Raw genomic sequence first — 20770 nt, 5'->3', positions numbered from 1 at the left:
ACATGAAACTCAAGACGGATGATCAAAATGTGAATGCTTCACTCCTTCTTTAAAAGGGGAACAAGAATACACTTGGCAGGGAATAGAGAGGCAAAGATTAAAACAGAGACAGAAGGAACACCCATTCAGAGCCTGCCCCACATGTGGCCCACACATATACAGCCACCCAATTAGAGTATGAAGCAAAGAAGTGCAGATAGACAGGAGCCGGATGTAGATCGCTCCTGAGAGACACAGCCAGAATACAGCAAATACAGAGGCGAATGCCAGCAGCAAACCACTGAACTGAGACTAGGAGCCCCGTTGAAGGAATCAGAGAAAGAACTGGAAGAGCTTGAAGGGGCTCAAGACCCCATATGAACAACAATGCCATACAACCAGAGCTTCCAGGGACTAAGCCACTACCTAAAGACTATACATGGACTGACCCTGGACTCTGACCTCATAGGTAGCAATGAATATCCTAGTAAGAGCACCAGTGGAAGGGGAAGCCCTGGGTCCTGCCAAGACTGAACCCCCAGTGAACGGGATTGTTGGGGGGAGGGCGGCAATGGGGGGAGGGTGGGGAGGGGAACACCCATAAAGAAGGGGAGGGGGAGGGGTTAGGGGGATGTTGGCCCGTAAACCGGGAAAGGGAATAACACTCGAAATGTAAATAAGAAATACTCAAGTTAATAAAAAAAAGAATGATATAGAAATTCAATTCTATATTTGACTTTGGTTAACATTTCTCCCTCCCCTGTAAACTTTTCACAAGAATTTACAAGCCAGTTTCCATATTTCAATGCATTGTTTCCTTGTAAACTTTCCTTACTTTCTGCTAGTTCTTCAGAATAATCAATGAACTCCAAAATTTACCAAAAAATGCCCCAAAATTTCATGGTCTCCTGGAGGTCACATTTTTCTACAAATGGATATTTTCATATTTATGGTCACAGAAAATTGTTCATGATCAGTTGCATTTACAGTACAGAAAAATATAGTTGTTTTGTGCTCAATCTGTTCTTATATTATAAGTAGTTTTTACATTCTTAATAAATTGACCACTGAGCATATTATAAGCTGTCTTTAAATTATTTCTAGGAGACTTGTCATTTTAAATTGCTTCAGGTGAATGACTTTCACTCTCTTTGCAAAATATTTCTTCTTGCACTCTCCTCAAAGGAAAAGTAGCCAAGTCAATTAACTAAATTTCTCATGCATATACACGGTTATTTTAATATAAAGCAAAATTTTAGTATGAACTTATATTCTAAAAATACAAAATACTAAGGCATAATAAAATTTATAAAACAAAAAAAAGAAAGAGATGCCCATAAACATACAAGAAGTCTACAGAACTCCAAATAGTTTGGACCAATAGAGAAATTCCTCCCATGACAGATAGTTAAAACACAAATGCACAAAAGAAAGAAAGAATATTAAAAACAGTAAAGGAAAAAGGTCAAGTAACATACAAAGGCAGACCTATAAGAATTACACCAGACTTCTCACCAGAGACTATGAAGCCAGAAGATCCTGGACAGATGTCATACAGACCCTACGAGAACACAAATGCCAGCCCAAGTTACTGTATCCAGGAAAACTTCCAATTAACATAGATGGAGAAACCAATATATTCCATGACAAAACCAAATTTATGCAATAACTTACTACAAATCCAGCCCTACAAAGCATAATAGATGGAAAACTCCAACACAAGGAGAGAAACTACCCCATACAGAAAGAGGTAGCAATGAATAGCCTAGTAAGGGTATCAGTGGAAAGGGAAACCATTGGTCCTGCTAAGACTGAACCCCCAGTGAACGGGATTGTTGGGGGAAGGGAGGTAAGGGGAGGAGGATGGGAAGGGGAACACCTATATAGAAGGGAAGGGGGAGGAGTTAGGGGGATGGTTGCCTGGAAACCGGGAAAGGTAATAACAGTTGAAATATAAATAAGAAATCAACAATTTATTAAAGATGGAGAAAAGAAAAAATGAAATTAAAGACTTCTTAAAGTTTAATGAAAATGAACATACAGCATTCCCAAATTTATGGGACACAATGAAAGCGCTACTAAGAGGAAAATCCATAGCTCTGAATGCCTACAAAAAGAAACAGGAGAGAGTATATGTCAGCAGCTTGACAGTACACTTAAAAGCTCTAGAACAAAAAGAAATATATAAACCCAAGAGGAGTAGAAGGCAGGAAATAATCAAAACCAGAGCTGAGATCCACCAAGTAGAAATGAAAAGGATTATACAAAAAATTAACAAAACCAGGAGCTAGTTCTCTGAGAAAATCAACAAGATAGATAAAACCCTTAGCCAGACTAACCAGAGGTCACAGAGAGTATATCCAAATTAACGGAATCAGAAATGAAAAGGGAGCCATAACAACAGAACAAGAGGAAATTCAAAAAATCATCAGATCCTACTACAAAAGCCTATATTCAACAAAACTTGAAAATCTGAAGGAAATGGACAATTTTCTAGACAGATACCAGATACCAAAGTTAAATGAGGAACAAATAAACCATCTAAACAACCCCATAACTCCTAAAGAAATAGAAGCAGTTATTAAAAGTCTCCCAACCAAAAAGAGCTCAGGTCCAAATGTGTACAGTGCAGAATTCTATCAGACCTTCATAGAAGACCTCTTACCAATACTGGCCAAACTAGTCCACAAAATAGAAACAGATGGAACACTACCAAATTCCTTCTATGAAGCCACAATTACTCTTAGACTGAAACCACACAAAGACCCAACAAAGATAGAGAACTTCAGACCAATTTCCCTTATGAATATTGAGGCAAAAATAATCAATAAAATTCTTGCAAACCGAATCCCAGAACACATCAAAACGATTATCCATCATGATCAAGTAGGTTTCATCCCAGGGATACAGGGATGGTTTAATATACAAAATTCCATCAATGTGATCTACTATATAAACAAACTCAAAGATAAGAACCACGTACTCATTTCATTAGATGCTGAGAAAACTTTTGAGAAAATTCAACAGCCCTTCTTAATAAAAGTCCTGGAAAGATCAGGAATTCAAGGCCTATATCTAAACATGGTAAAAAGCAATATACAGGAAACCAGTAGCTTTAGTACTCCAAGTTCTAGCCAGAGCAATCAGACAGTGAAAAGAGGTCAAAGGGATACAAATTGGAAGGGATGAAATCAAAATATCACTATTTGCAGATGATATGATAGTGTGTTTAAATGACTCCAAAAGCTCCACCAGAGAATTACTTAGCCTGCTAACCAACTTCAGCAAAGTGTTGGGGTGTAAAATTAACTCAAACAAATCAGTAGCCTTCCTCTACTCAAAGGATAAACAGACTGAGAAAGAAATTAAGGAAATGAAACCCTTCGCAATAGTCCCAAATAATATAAAATATCTTGGTGTGACTTTAACGAAGCAAGTGAAAGTTCTTGTCTGTATGACAAGAACTTCACGTCTCTGAAGAAAGAAATTTAGGAAGATCTCAGAAGATGGAAAGATCTTCCATGTTCATGGATTGGCAGGATTAATATAGTAAAGATGGCCATATTGCCAAAAGCACTCTGCAGATTCAATGCAATCCCCATCAAAATTCCTATTCAATTCTTTATAGAGATAGAAAGAGCAATTTACAAATTCATTTGGAATAACAAAAAAACCTAGGATAGCGAAAAGTATACTCAACAATAAAACAACTTCTGAGGGAATCACTATCCCTGACTTTAAGCAGTTTTACAGAGCAATAGTCATAAAAAACTGCATGGTATTGGTACAGAGACAGTCAGATAGATCAGGGGAACAAAATTGAAGACCCAGAAATGAACCCACACACCTATAGTCACTTGATCTTTGACCAAGGAGCCAAAACCATCCAGTGAAAGAAAGATAGCATTTTCAACAAATGGTGCTGGTTCAACTGGAAGTCAGCATTTAGAAGAATGCAAATGGAAACATTCTTATCACCCTGTACAAAGCTTAAGTTCAAGTGGATCAAGGACCTCCACATCAAACCAGATACACTCAAACTAATCGAAGAAAAAGTGGGGAAGCATCTAGAACACATGGGCACTGGAGAAAATTTCCTGAACAAAACACCAATGGTTTATGCTCTAAGATCAATATTCTATAAATGGGATCTCATAAATCTGCAAAGGTTCTGTAACACAAAGGACAGTGTCGTTAGAATAAAATGGCAACCAACAGATTAGGAAAAGATCTTTCCCAATCCTACAACTGACAGAGGGCTAATATCCAAAATATACAAAGAACTCATGAAATTAGACTCCAGAGAGACAAATAACCCTATTACAAAGTGGAGTACAGAGCTAAACAAGAATTCACAGCTGAAGAATATGGAATGGTAAATAAACACTTAAAGAAATGGTCAACAATTTTAGTCATGAGGGAATTGCAAATCAAAACAGCACTGCAATTCCACCTCATACCAGTCAGAATAACTAAGATAAAAAACTCAGGTAACAGCCAATACTGGCAAGCATGTGGAGAAAGAGGAACATTCCTCCATTGTTGGTGATACTGCAAACTGGTACAACTATTCTGGAAATCAGTCTGGAGGTTCCTCAGAAAAATGGACATTGCACTACCTGAGGACCCAGCTATACCTCTCTTGGTTATTTACCCAAAAGATGCTCCTACATGCAACAAAGACACGTGCTCCACTATGTTCATAGCAGCCTTATTTATAATAACCAGAAGCTGGAAAGATCCCAGATGCCCTTCAACAGAGGAATGGATACAGAAAATGTGGTACATCTACACAAGGGAATATTACTCAGCTATCAAAAACAATGACTTTGTGAAATGCATACCCAACTGGATGGAAATAGAAAATATCCCCCTGAGTGAGGTAACCCAATCACTGAAAAACACACATGGTATGCTCTCATTAACAAATGGATATTAGCCCACATGCTCGAATTACCCAAGATGCACATAGCACATGAACCTCAAGAAGGATCACCAGAATGTGGATACTTCACTCCTTGTTTAAAAGAGAAACAAACATACCCATAGGAGGCGATATGGAAGCAAAGTTTAGAACAGAGACTGAAGGAATGACCATCCAAAGCCTGAGCCACATGTGGCCCAAACATATGCAGCCACCAAACTAGATAAGATGGATGAAGTTACGAAGTGCAGGCTGACAGGAATCAGATGAAGAGCTCTCCTGAGAGACACAGCTGGAACATGTCAAATATAGAGGCAAGTGCTACCAGCAAACCACTAAACTGAGAATGGGACCCCCGTTGGAGAAAGGACTGAAATAGCTTAGAGGCTTAAGACCCTATAAGAACAACACTGCCAACCAACTTGAGTTTCCAGGGACTAAACCACTACCCAAAGACTATACATGAACTTACCCTGTGTAGGGAGCAGCACATATAGATAAAAAGATGGCGCTGATATCCGGTGGTCGTTTGTGGTAAACAACCTTACAGCACATGTGTTGGCATACCTCCGGCATCTACAAGGCCGGGGTGATATTCATGCTAATGAGGTATTTCATGCTCCACCAATCCCTAGAGGACAAATATACAGCCATAGCCTGTTTTGTATATAAGGCTGGGGCCTTTGTTGCTCGGGGTCCCAGTATCAACAATGAGGTGTTCCTGCAATAAAGGCTGTTGAGAAGAATCTGACAGTTTTATGTCTTCCTTGCTGGCCGAGGTGGGCGTGACAACTGGTGGCCTGTACCGGCCCTGAGGACATCCTCGTGGATTCAGAACTCTTCACAATCAGGACAGTGACGTCGGTAAGCTCCTGGATAAGGCACAATAAAGCTCCTGGGTAAGGGACAATAAAGCTCCCGGATAAGGGACAATAAAGCTCCAGGGTGAGGGACAATAAAGTTCCCGGGTAAGGGAAATAAAGTTCCCAGGTAGGGACAATAAAGTTCTCTGGAGTAAGCAGAGATGATGAAAGCTTTGGTTTAGAGGCATAAAGGTTTGTGGAACACAGCAATGTTGTTTTCCCCAATTGATCCCCTGTGGGTTGGACTAGCACTTTTGCCTTTTACCCTTTTTGTGTGGTGTTGTTGTTACTGTTTGAATTTCCACCGTCCAGAGCACGAATGCATTTGCTGGGAAGAGCCCACTAATGATGAGCTACAAGAGTGTGTGTAAATAAACACGTCAGCCCGCCCTGCTCGTAAATTGATCGTAAATAAGCTCATAGAGCATGGGAAACTCACACTCCACCCCGCTCCTGTCAGCTCTTCAGGAGCTTCTTGGTCAGCATAAGCTTAAAATCGAAAGGAAAATCCTGTTGAGTTTTCTTGCTGAATGTGACCGTTGTGCTCTGTGGTTTATACTGTCAGGATCTCTTACTTTGAGAGCATGGGACAAGTTAGGAAAAGATCTGGATAGGGAAACAACAGCGGGCAAGCTTAAACCAGGGACGAAGCCACTTTGGCCAATGGTCCATGCCTGCTTAGAGGATAAGCGATGTGAGGAAACCGTTAGGACAGGTCAGAAAATCCTTACAGAGCAACAAGAAAGCATGTGGAGGGAATAAAGGTCTCGAAGGAAGGAAAGAAAGGAAAGGGAGATAAAAGAAACAGAGAGAAGGCAGAGATAAAAAAAGGGGATAATCAGGACCAAAAAACAAATAAGATATATACCTCTTTAAAAGCCTTGACTTCGGGAATATCAAGTGACTCAGAGCTTAGTGAGAATGACTTGGCAGACCTTGAGGAAGAAGCTGCTCGGTATGAGAAAGAGAGATATCATCCGGACTGGCCACATGCCAATGCTATGTGGCAACAAGCCAAAGAATTGGATAAGAAAGCAGTTATACCAACAGCACCGCCTGCACCTCTGTCTAACCCTCAACGTAAAAGCATGGTGAAGCCTGCAGGAGGTACTTCTTTTTGCCCAGAAGTATGGAAAGAGTTAGGATTGAGTTTTCCAGTTTTTCTGGATGCAAACAGGCAGTGACATCATGAACCTGTTGACTTCAAGACAATAAAGAAATTAGCAGAGTCAGTCAAAACCTATGGAGTCAACGCAGCTTTTGTTATCGCTCAAATTGAGGCTCTTGGCAGATACTGTCTCACCCCTGGAGATTGGGGGAGTTTAGCTAGAGCTTGCCTCTCTCCAGGTCAATATTTGGATTGGAAATCTTTCCTTTATGAATATGCTAACATTCAAGCTGCCATCTATTTGGCTTCAGGAGCAGACCCTCAGAGACATTTGGACGCTGACATGCTATTGGGAATAGGCAGATTTGCTCTGGACCAGACTGGTTATCCAGATCAGGTCTATACCCAGATTAATGAAATAGCCATTAAAGCCTGGAAAGCATTGCCTAATAGAGGTGCAGTCTCCGGGAACCTTACCAAGGTTCTGCAAGGACCCACAGAGCCTTTTTCAGACTTTGTAGCCCGAATGGTGGAGTCCGCTACCAAGATCTTCAGAGACCCTGATACAGCTATGTCTCTTATTAAGCAGCTAGAATATGAACAATGTACAAAAGAATGTAGGACTGCTATAACACCATATAAACATAAAGGTTCGGAAGTTTGGATGAAGGTCTGCAGGGAGATAGGAGGGCCATTGACTAATGTTGGCCTAGCGGAAGCAATGATACAATTAAGAAAGAAGGTTACTACAGAGACTTGCTTCAAATGTGGTTGTAAAGGGCACTATAGAAGTCAATGCCCTGAAAGAAGTGGGGAACAGAGTAGTTGCAGACCTCCAAAACCTAGATTGTGCCCCCGCTCTCAGAAGGGGAACCACTGGGCAAATGAATGTCGATCTATGAAAGACTTGGATGGTCGCCCTCTAGCAACAGGATATCGTGGTGCACGGCCAAAAAACGGACCACGGGGCCCACGTCCCCAGGGCTCTCAAATATATGGGGCTCTACAGAACGACAGGTAGGGACAGGACAAACAGAGGCCTTGGCCTTCTCTTCAACCCCCGAATGACCGAGGAGAGCCACTAAAGGCTACACAGGACTGGACCTCCACTCCACCACCAGACTCATACTGACCCCCCAAATGGGAGTACAGCCTATAGATACAGATTTTAGAGGACCCCTTCCTAAAGACACAGTTGTTTGTTGTTGTGACGCTCTTCCTCTGCTCTGAAAGGTTTACAAATTTTACCTGGAGTAATTGACCTTGATTATTTAGGCACAGTAAAAGTCCTGGTAACCTCTCCCCAGGAAATTACTGCCATTTCCCCTGGAGACAGAATTGCCCAGCTGCTGCTTCTGCCTAGCTTACATAGGCACTTTCCTGCTGGAAATAGAATCAGAGGAGACAGGGGCTTGGGATCTACAGGCTCTCGATTTGCCTTTATCTCGTTAGAACTGGGTGATCGTCCAATGTTAACATTGACTGTGGAGGGACATTCATTCCTTGGTTTGTTAGACACTGGAGCAGATCATAGTATCATCTCTGCTCATCACTGGCCATCTAGGTGGTCTACGTACACATCATCTCAGGCCCTACGTGGTCTAGGGTACAAAATGGCTCCCTTAATAAGCTCCAAGGAATTGACATGGAAGGATGCAGAAGGAAGATCAGGAAAGATTACTCCCAATATTATAGACATTCCTGTGACACTCTGGGGCAGAGATGTCTTAAGAAATCTAGACATGAGACTGACTAATGAGTATTCCCCACAGGCCAAGGATATGATGATAAAAATGGGCTACATGTCCAGAAAAGGTCTAGGAAAATATTTACAAGGACAAGTTGACCCAGTACTGCTGAATTCTAAAAGAGACAGGACGAGTCTGGGATTTTCCTAGGGGCCATTGAGGGAGGCATACCCATTACATGGAAAACAGAGGAGTCTGTATGGGTTCCTCAATGGCCTTTATCCTCTGAAAAATTAACTGCTGCTGCTGGATTAGTGTCTGAACAGCTGCAATTGGGACATATACAGCCATCCACATCACCCTGGAACACACCCATATTTGTTATCAAGAAAAAAAATCAGGAAAATGGTGATTATTACATGATTTAAGAGCTATCAATTCTCAGATGCAAATAATGGGTCCCATACAGAGAGGTTTACCATTGCTCTCTAGTATTCCTGATGATTAGCCTATTATTATTATTGATATTAAAGATTGCTTTTTTTTTCCATCCCTCTTGCCCAGCAAGATAGTGTGCGATTTACATTTACTTTGCCCTCTATGAATAATGAAGAACCTGATAAGCGCTATCAGTGGGTGGTCTTGCCTCAAGGTATGGCTAATAGCCCTACCATGTGTCAGCTGTATGTAGGACAAGCCCTACACCCTGTACGTGACCAATTCCCAAAATTAAGAATAATACATTTTATGGATGATATATTGCTTTCCGCTAAAGATTGTAGCATCCTAGAAACGGCCTATGCTAAAGTGGTTAAGGTGCTCGAAAACAATCAATTGTTTATAGCACCAGAAAAGGTTCAAATGGGCAAAAAAGGAGAGTATTTAGGAACAAAGATTACTCCTCATAATATTTCCCCTCAGAAAATTGAATTATAAAAAGATCATTTAAAAACATTAAATGACTTTCAGAAATTACTAGGAAGCATTGTGGAGAGTGGCCCTCACATTCTCCATTGTAAGATGGCGCCAATATCCAGCAGGATGCACCTAGTAAAAAGGGCAATACGCAAGTGCCTGGTAACTTCCTCACTTAAGGGGACACGTATGCTGTGGTTCATCATCTGGCACGGTTGGCAGCGACCAGCCAGAGAGTGACACGTCCTAGGTGAGGATAGTTTCCTATATAAGGGATGGTTTTTCCTCACTCGGGGTCTCCATATTGTAAGCTTATGCTCTCGCTCTCAAGGTGCATTAAAGCTTTTCTGCAGAAGGATCCTTTGTGTCCCGAGTCGTTCTTGCTGGCGAGATGTAGCGCGGGGCAATTGGTGCCGAAACCCAGGAAAAAGACCTCGCCATCATCAGCACCTTCGGAGACCCCGTGGTGACAAGGAGGATTCGGAACTGCAGGCAGGTACGTTCGGAGAGGCATGCCTTTCTTGGACTTTGGTCTGGGGTTGTCACCGCCTTGGGAAGGATTTGTTGAGGCTATGGTATTTGTTCTCGGAGCCACCCTACTCTTTCTTATTATTATGTTCTGTTTTCACCGTTTCTGCTGCTAAAAGGAAGATTTTGGTGTGGTTGGTCTGATACGAATACGTGACAGCAGCTGGAGGCGCGTCTCAGTCTCTCGTAAATAAGTGAGCTTCGTGCAGCTCCCTTTTACCTTCGCCTTTGACTGTTGGGGAGCAGGGACGCGATAAGGCCGACGTAGATAAGCGACACCATCTGGGGAAGTGCGCATAAGACTCCTGTACATAAGAGAGCAGCGTGTCTGTTTCTACTCACGCCTTGTCAGACGGACGTAGATAAGCCGCCGGCGTTCTTGGCCCCTCATGGGGTCCTCACAGTCTGTGATCATGGCCTTGGAAACGGTGCTAAAGCAGAGGGACATTAAAATCAGAGGAAGAACACTTAAAAACTTTGTGAAGGAGGTGGACAGGGTGGCTCCCTGGTTTGCCTGTTCAGGCTCGTTTACAATCGCCTCATGGGACAAACTTGGAAAGGACCTAGACAGAAAATTGGCGGAGAAAGATCTGCGTCTAGGAATTAAAGCCATATGGAAACTAGTCAAAAATTGCTTAGCAGATGAAGTATGTAAGACAGCAGTTGTAGGAGGACAGACCACTCTCGAGGTAGTCCAAGACAGCATGTCAGAAACCGAACATAGTGAGAGGTTGGGCGCACGCAAGAAAAATGACGTCCTGAGAAAGAAAAGGAGCCCTCCCGGTAAGTCTGCAGACAAGGGAGTGTTAAAGCTTTCAGATTCCGGCACTTCCCTCTCTACACAGCAACCTGGAGGGGGAGCCAGCATATACCCTGTGAAAGAGCTAGAAGCGCTGAACCTCGACTGTTCTGATAGCTCTGAGAATGGAATCTTAGATTCAGAGGAGGAGGCCGAGTTAGATGAGGAAGCAGCTAGATATGAGGAAGAGAGATATCACCCCGAGGAACGAAAGGGAGGTAATAAAAAGCTTCTGCCACGGCAGTCGCCAACGGCGCCCCCTCCGTATAAGGCGCGCTCTTGCGCATTCTGTTTAGTCCCCGAAAGGGTGAGAAGGAAGCTGCGCATGATGTTCCCTGTCTTTGAGACACAGGAGGGTGAGCGGGTTCATGCCCCAGTCGAATATAACCAAATCAAAGAGCTGGCGGAGTCTGTCAGAAAGTACGGAGTTACAGCCAATTTCACCCTAACCATTCTTGAAAGGCTGGCCCTAAATTATTTGACACCAGCCGATTGGCAGATGATTACAAAGGCGGCCCTCGTCAACATGCGCCAATATATGGAATGGAAGGCGCTTTGGTATGAGGCGGCTCAAACACAGGCCAGAGCTAATGCCACGGCGTTAACGCCTGAGCAGCGAGAATGGACGTTTGAACTCTTGACAGGACACGGCCGCTTTGCAGCGGACCAAGCTAATTACCATTGGGGCGCTTATGTTCAAGTCTCCAGCTCGGCCATTAAGGCCTGGAAAGCACTCACTAGGAGAGGAGGGGTCGATAATCAACTTACCAGAATCATCCAGGGGCCCCAGGAACCGTTCTCAGACTTCATAGCCAGAATGACAGAGACTACAGGACGAATCTTTGGTGATACTGAGCAAGCGGCGCCGCTTATAGAACTGCTCGTTTTTGAGCAAGCCACCCAGGAGTGCTGAGCAGCCATAGCACCCAGAAAAAATAAAGGGTTATAGGATTGGCTCAGAGTCTGCAGAGAACTCGGAGGGCCCCTTACTAACGCAGGCCTAGCGGCCGCCATTCTCCATTCCCAACGACGCCCCTTTAAAGGGACAGATAAAAGATTATGTTTTCAATGTGGAAAAGTGGGCCATTTAAAAAGAGACTGTAGGATGACCAAGGGAGACAGGAGGCCTACAACTATCTGTGTCCGATGTGGCAAGGGCTACCATAGGCCTGAACAGTGCCGCTCAGTGAGGGATATTAAGGGCAAACTGCTCCCTCCTTTAGAAGCTCAGCCTAATGAGATGTCAAAAAACAGATTTTTGGCCCCCGGTCCCAGGGCCCTCAAAGATATGGGAACCGCTTTCAGAAAGCCATGACCCTGACAGAGGAGGCTCCCCAAGAGGTGACACAAAATTGGACCTGTGTGCTGCCTCCGACTTCTTTCTAATGCCCCAGATGGGCATTCAGCCAATTCCTGCTCAGACTGTGGGGCCTCTACCCCCTGGAACCATAGGCCTTGTCCTTGGGAGAGGATCTCTCACCCTACAAGGACTGATAGTCCATCCAGGCCTTGTTGAAGCTCAGCACTCTCTTGATATTCAGATTCTTTGTTCAAGTCCCAATGGGGTTTTTTCCATAAGTGAAGGAGATAGAATAGCACAGTTATTACTCCTTCTGTGCTCCCAAGCCACAATACAGGATACCAAGTGGCCCGTGGGGTCCACTGGTAATGATTCGGCATATTTGGTGGTTCATCTTAACAACCGCCCAAAATTGAGCTTAGAAATTAATGGAAAGAAATTTGAAGGCATACTGGATACTGGGGCTGATAAAAGTATAATTTCCTCAAAATGGTGGCCTCAATCATGGCCTACCATAAGATCTTCTCACTCGCTACAAGGCTTAGGCTACCAGTCGTGCCCTATAATCAGCTCTGCCACTCTAACTTGGACGACTGTCGATGGCCGACAGGGACAATTTGTTCCCTATGTACTTCCCCTACCTGTTCATCTTTGGGGGAGAGATGTTATGCAGACCATGGGACTAACCTTATCTAACGAATACCCCCCACAAGTGGCCCACATGATGTCAAGGATGGGCTATAAGGAAGGGAAAGGCCTAGGGCGATTAGAACAGGGCTGTCTCATGCCCATTGAACCAATCGCCAACCCCCATAAACAAGGCCTGGGTTTTTCTTAGGCGCCACTGGGGCAGCACGACCCATACCCTGGAAGACGGAGGACACGGTGTGGTTCCCCAATGGCCACTTACCTCTGAGAAGCTACAGGCCGCTGTAGGACTGGTGGATGAGCAGCTAAGATTGGGACATTTGGAACCCTCCACCTCTCCTTGGAACACCCCAATTTTTGTAATAAGAAAAAAATCAGGAAAATGGTCATTACTCCATGATTTGAGGGCCATTAACGATCAGATGAAATCCCTTGGACCCATTCAGCGGGGCCTTCCTATACTCTCGGCCCTACCAAAAGATTGGAATTTGGTAATAATAGATATTAAGGATTGTTTTTTCTCTATTCCGCTTCACCCCCCTGATAGGCCCAGATTTGCATTTGCTGTCCCATCAATTAATCATACTGAACCTGATAAAAGATACCAGTGGAAGGTCCTACCTCAGGGCATGACCAACAGCCCCATCATGTGTCAATTATATGTTCAGGAAGCCCTCAAACCAGTCAAGGAGACCTATCCAAATTTATTGTTGGTTCATTACATGGATGATATTTTGATGTGTCATAAAGATTTAAAATTACTTAAACAAGCCTATCCCTTATTACAAAAAAACCCCTTAAACAATGGGATTTATATATTGCTACAGAGAAGGTCCAAATTGCTGATACAGGCCATTTTTTAGGATCCATCATTCTCCCTGATAAGATTATACCCCAGAAATTGGAAATTCGTAGAGACCATCTCCATACTCTCAATGATTTTCAGAAGCTCTTGGGGGATGTTAACTGGTTGAGACCATTTTTAAAAATCCCCTCCGCGGAATTAAAACCCTTGTTTGAAATATTGGTAGGGGACGGCCACATTACCTCCCCTTGTGTGCTAACTCCCGCTGCAACCAAGGCCTTACTAAAAGTAGAAGATGCCATAAAACAGGCCCAATTGCAACACATTGATTGGTCTCTACCTTTTTCACTCTGTGTATTAGATACCAAGGATTTGCCCACTACAGTTTTATGGCAACAAGGTCCACTATTATGGATCCATCCACATGCTTCCCCTGTGAAGATTATTGATTGGTATCCAGCCACAGTAGCACATCTGGCCATTAAGGGCCTATATGCTGCCATCTGTCATTTTGGGACTCTACCCCAATCCTTGATTATCCCATATACACCCTATCAGATCCAAACTCTAGCCGCTACCTCCGATGATTGGGCAGTGTTGCTCACATCCTTTACAGGGAAGATAGATAATCATTGTCCTAAACACCCCCTATTATGTTTTGCTATATCACAACCTGTTGTTTTCCCTCGCGTCACATCCCACAGACCGTTAAAAGAAGGGATAACAGTGTATACGGATGGGTCAAAAACAGGGGTGGGAACATATGTGGTAAATTCCCAAGTGTTCTCACGACAATAATTTGAAACTTCACCCCAAGTGGTAGAATGCCTAGTGGTCATGGAGGTCCTTGAAAAATTCCAGATGCCTCTAAATATTGTTTCAGATTCCTCCTATGTGGTCAATGCTGTTAATATTCTTGAAACCGCCGACGTAATTAAAACAACTAGCAAGGTAGCAGAGATTTTCCAAAAAATCCATTTTATTTTAATAAATAGGAGATTCCCTGTATATATTACTCATATGTGGGCCCATTCTGGACTCCCTGGTCCAATGAGTTCAGAGAATGATTTGTCTGACAAAGCCACAAAAATGATAGCTGTGGCCCTGACCTCTCCTCTAGAGGTCGCTAAAACCTTTCATGGCAATTTCCATGTTACCTCGGAAACTTTACGCCGCCACTTCTCTATAACTAGAAAAGAGGCACGTGATATAGTCACCCAATGCCAACAGTGCTGCCAGTTCCTCCCAGTTCCTCACATCGGGGTCAACCCGAGAGGTATACAGCCATTGCAAATCTGGCAAATGGATGTTACTCATAATTCTACTTTTGGAAAATTACAGTATGTGCATGTATCTATAGACACATGTTCTGGCATTCTACATGCCACCCCACTTACAGGAGAAAAAACAACACGTCATTCAACACTGCCTTAAAACATGGAGTGCTTGGGGAAAGCCAAGATGTGTAAAAACTGACAATGGCCCCGCCTATACATCTCAAAAATTCCATCAGTTTTGTGCTCAGATGCAGGTTACCCATCTGACGGGCCTGCCGTACAACCCTCAAGGACAGGGAATCATAGAGTGCGCTCATCAGACGCTCAAATCATATTTAATTAAACAAAGAGGGGGAATTATGATAGAACTCCTCCCAACACCCCGAGTGGCCACTGCTTTGGCCCTTTTTACCTTAAATTTTTTAAATCTTGATGAAGCTGGGCAAACAGCGGCTGAGCGACATTACTCAGAGCCCAAAAGGACAAAAGAATTAGTCAAATGGAAGGATGTATTGACAAACGAATGGAAGGGCCCAGATCCTGTTTTGATAAGATCCAGGGGAGCTGTTTGTGTTTTTCCACAGGATAATGAAAATCCAGTTTGGGTTCCAGGACGAGTTACTAGGAATATCAAGACAGAGGACCAAGAAGATGACAACTCTGGTGGTCCTCATGCTGATCCAGGGAATGCCAATAAAAGTGCAGAGCGAACTACGGTGGGGAATAATGTCAACCTTCGCCTCCTGATGCCGGTGATGTATAATGCCCAAGTGTTTCCACGTTTCTTTACTACCAACAAAAAATTGGGACTAGCCTATTTACCATTAGATTCCCATATAGAGCAAGTAAAAGAAAATAGGATTATTCTCCTTAAGGGCAGACTTTGTTTTGGCATATTCAACAAAACATCTTTTGATCTTCCTTGCATTATGTTGAGTAATCAATCTTCTGCTTGGTTAAGGGAGGCCACATGGGGAACTGGTGAGGAAGACATTGTGGCTAACGCCACAGTTCTCTATGGTTGGTGGCCTTTCATTAACTCCTCCACCTGCCCTCTCCGTCAACCAAAGTTGGCACCCTTTTGTAGAGGGACCCAGGATGAAGAACTTACTTTGCCTTGGACTGGTTGCCAGTCCCGGGACTGTGCCTGGGCAGTCCAGAATTTTTTTTCCTTCTCCCCTGATTTGGGGGGCGGAGTAAACTTCACCACCATTGATCCTAGACGGTCCAATAATAATCCCTTTGATCAATGGATGCTTTGTGGCATTAATGGTAGCTGCACTGATCTTACGCCCATGGCGATGCTACTTGGAGGAAAGGGCGAAAAGGGACGGTTATCATTTTCCTGGAAGGGCAATATCCACCCTTCAGCCTCTGTCTGGACAGCTACTCATATAAAATATAAATCTTACTGGAGCACGGGGTTTAACCCTGCTCCGGTTTGTGTCTGGCCGCCATTTGTGTGGATTATAAGTAATGCCACTAAAGTTTCTAAATTGAATTGTACAGACGGTTCATGTTTTTATGCCCTGTGTTGGGATGCTAGCCAATATTCCATAGCGGTAGTTACCCGCATGCCTCGCTTTTCCCGGTCCCTGTTGAGACTCCGGGGACCCTGACCTTATTTAGAGGAAAGAGAGATTTTGGCATTTCTGCAATTATTGTTGGCATTATTGCTACAACGGCAGTTGCTGCCTCGGTTACTGCCTCGGCATTGGCCTTGTCAAATTCAGTACAGACAACCCAAACTATCAATGATTTATCGGCTACCGTCTCTGTGGCTCTGGACAGACAGGCCTTGGCTAATACTCAGATACAAGGAGGCCTCATGCTTGTTAACCAATGTATAGATCTGGTCCAAGAGCAGCTAGACATCCTATGGCAACTGGCCCAGCTTGGCTGTGAACAAAAGCTCCCTGGCCTTTGTGTCACATCTATACAGTATGAACAATTTACCATAGCTGCCAATTTGTCTAAAACCCTTTCACAGCATTTGTTACAGAATTGGACCTCGGATTTTGAGCAGACGCTTAGGGAATTGAGAGCGGCCATCATTCAAGTCAATTCTACCCGACTGGATCTGTCTTTAACAGAAGGGTTGTCATCCTGGATCACCTCAGCAGTCTCTTATTTTAAGGAATGGGTGGGGGTGGGACTTTTTGGAGCAGTCCTCTGCTGTGGGTTAGTGTTACTCCTCTGGTTGCTTTGCTAATTGAGATTTCAAACAAAGAGGGACAAAATTGTGATCGCCCAGGCGCTTGTAGCCCTTGAACAAGGAGTGTCAGCCGATATTTGGTTGACCATGCTCAAGCAATAGGTCGCCGGTGGGACAGCTCTTGCACTCTTAGAACCTTGGTTCATTGCACAGGATTAGAGTGTCCGGCTTGAGCAGCCCATGAGGGGTGACGAGCTTAGCATCGCACAGGGAAGTTCTACCAAACATGCTCCCTGGAAGGCATGTCATATTACATGAGAGTATCTGCCCCAGTTTTCCCTCCCTCGAAAAATGGCAGTGCGACGGGTCGGGAGTGCCCTGGGTCCCAACAACAGCTTAAGGGTATCTCTCTTGTACAGGTTCGCCAACTTTGTGCAAGGATATGACTTCTGTCTTCACCCTCCTATTTATGGGTGTCCTATTTGCTTAAAAAACAGAAAAGGGGGAGATGTGGAGAGCCGCCCTCACATTCTCCATTGTAAGATGGCGCAGATATCCGGCAGGATGTACCTAGTAAAAGGGGCAATACGCAAGCACTTGGTAAGTTCCTCAGTCAAGGGGACACGTATGCTGTGGTACATCATCTGGCACGTTTGGCAGCGACCAGCCAGAGAGTGTCACGTCCTAGGCGAGGATAGTTTCCTATATAAGGGATGGTTTTTCCTCACTCGGGGTCTCCGTATTATAAGCTTATGCTCTCGCTCTCAAGATGCATTAAAGCTTTTCTGCAGAAGGATCCTTTGTGTCCCGAGTCGTTCTTGCTGGCGAGACGTAGCGCGGGGCAAAGCATAAATTGGATTCGACCCTATATTAAAATGCCCAATGTAGAGTTACAACCACTCTATGAAATCCTGAAAGGGGATTCTCAGCTTTCTTCACCCAGTGCTTTAACCAAGGAAGCACGAATATCCTTAAGGAAAGTAGAGGAATGACTGGAAAAGGCAATGCTAAGAAGGTACAAGGAAAAGGAAGATCTCCTTTTGTGTATACTGAGAACGTTTTGTCAGCCTACAGGAGTGCTATGGCAACAAGGACCGCTTCTTTGGATTTATCCCCATATTTCTCCTAATAAGACCCTTGATTATTACCCTTCTGCCGTTGCACAGCTTGCTATGTTAGGTGTTAAATCTTGCATTCAGCATTTTGGTATTGTACCCAAGAAAATTATTATACCATATACTACAGCTCAGATGGAAACATTGTGTGCCTTGATAGATGACTGGGCCATATTATACTGTAGTTTTGGTGGAGAGTTTGACAATCATTATCCTAAGGATCCTTTGTTACAATTTTTTACTGAACATCCAGTGATCTTTCCTAAGGTCACTGCCTCAGAGCCTTTGTCTGGAGCATTAGATATTTATACTGGTGGCTCCAAAACAGGTGTAGGTGCCTATATGGTTGATTCTCAAGAACCAGTATTAATTCAATACAGTCCAGGCACCCCCCAAATTACAGAATGTAAAATTGTATTGGAAGTTTTTAAAAGATTTCATGATTCTTTTAATTTAACTTCTGATTCTGCTTTTGTAGTTAACGCTCTGTGCTCACTTGAAATTGGAGGGCCAATTAGGTCGACTAGTACTGTATGTCAAATTCTTTTAGAATTACAAAAAATTGATTTTGGCCAGAAAAAATAAATTTTTCATACAACATATTCGAGCTCATACTAATTTGCCTGGTCCCATGGCCAGCAATAACGCCCTGGTGGATGCTAGTACTCGCAGAGAGATTATTTTTCATGCAGCTCCGGTTGATCTCGCTAGAGAATTTCTTCAAAAGTTTCATGTTCCTGCCTTCACTCTTCAACAAAAATTTAAATTCTCTAGAGCTGCAGCTCGTGATGTGGTATTGCGTTTCCAGAATTGTGTTTAATTTCACCACCCTCCTCAGGTGGGAATTAACCCTCATGGTCTGATTCCGCTAAAAATTTGGCAGATGGATGTCACACACATATCTCAATTTGGAAATTTAAAATATGCTCATGTTTCTGTTGATACCTGTTCCGGTATTATACATGCCACTCTGATGACTGGTGAAAAGGCTCGTAATGCCATTAGTCATTGCTTAGAGGCGTGGGCCGCCTGGGGAAAGCCTGATAGTCTCAAGACATACAACGGGCCTGCCTACACAGAAAAGTCCTTTCAGGCATTGTGCCAGACAATGCAGGTCGAGCATACTACTGGATTACCGTGCAATCCCCAGGCTCAAGGAATTGTGGAAAGAGCACATTGTACCTTAAAAGAGCTTATACAAAAACAAAAAGAGGGAATTGCCAGTGGCCAAACGCCAAAAGAACAACTTTCTTTAACTTTGTTTACTCTAAATTTCTTAATTTTGGATGTGAATGGGTGCTCTGCTGTGGATCGCCATGCTGCTACTACACCTATTGACTAATGCAGAAATAAAGTGGAAGGATGTCTTATCTGGTGAATGGTGTGGCCCAGATCCCGTGATTTCGAGATCTAGGGAAGCCGTTTGTGTTTTTCCACAGAATCAAGACAATCCAATATGGGTGTCTGAGCGTTTGACTCGCAAACTGCCTCCTGCTACTTCTGACAATGAAACTACGCACTCTATTATTGCTGGGAATGGTAATCCAGGTTGATTCACTCACTCTGTGGGCTATTGCCAGATCCTGGCTAGTACTTATGCCAGTTCATAGCAATTCTACTGTTTTGCCAACTTTTTTCTCCACCTCCTGTTTGCGTGATGTTCCCTGTATACTGCCTAATGGAGAACTGTCCCATCGGTATATTGCCACTAATCTTTCTTTATTACATACATTATGTATCACTCTTAAAAATTCCTCCCAGCTTTGTATATGGCTATGAAGGACAACATTGGCTAATTGGTTAGATTCTATGAGCAGTAGTGCTATAGGCGCTGGTGCCATCCTGGCTGCTTTGAGTCAAGTTACCCAAGGAGACTCTTCAGGCAGTGGAGACACATCAGTCAATAATTCTGCTGAGTTGAACATTACAATTTTGATTATGATGCATAATTGTAGTTTTCCATCACACCCAGGGCAAGTCAATCACACACTGGATAAATCTACCTGTCATAGAGTCGTACCTACTTGCCCCCCATATCAAGAGTTTCCACCTGATTTTACCCCATGTCAGAGTCCATTCCGTAGAGCTAAACAATTCCTACCAGGATTTGAATTTCCCCTCCTCTTGGCCATGTACAGTATGATAAGACTGGCAAGCATAATTTTTGGCCTTGGTATCAATGGGTATTATCAAATGAGCAGGGAGCATACACATCTCTAATTCCTTTTGCCCGATTATTAGGTGAAGACTTTACATTTTATAATATTTCAGCCACTAGAACAAATAACAAAACCAGTTTAGTAAATGTAAAGATTAATGGGCTTTTAGCAAATGATACTGCCATTGGTGCTTTATCATGTGTTCCTTTCTTCTTTCTGATAAGCACTAATGTAAGTGATGATGCTTTAAATTGTAATAACTCTGACGTAGTCTGCTATTTAGCTGAATGCTGGAATGGCACCAATGATACCGCAGTGATGGTCAAGATTCCCTCCTTTGTGCCAATCCCAGTAGAGGCCAACCCAGATAGCTTTCCTATTCTTAATTTGCTAAGAACCAGAAGGGATTTTGGAATTACAGCAGCCATAATTTCAGCTATTGTGCTGTCTGCTGCTGCAGCTACCACAGCTGCAATTGCTATGACTAATCAAGTACAAATGGCTGAG

This window comes from Rattus norvegicus, chromosome X (assembly GCF_036323735.1).
Source record: "Rattus norvegicus strain BN/NHsdMcwi chromosome X, GRCr8, whole genome shotgun sequence".
Lineage (NCBI taxonomy): Eukaryota > Metazoa > Chordata > Mammalia > Rodentia > Muridae > Rattus > Rattus norvegicus.
The sequence above is the reverse complement of the archived record's forward strand: the minus strand, read 5'-3'. Positions refer to the sequence as shown.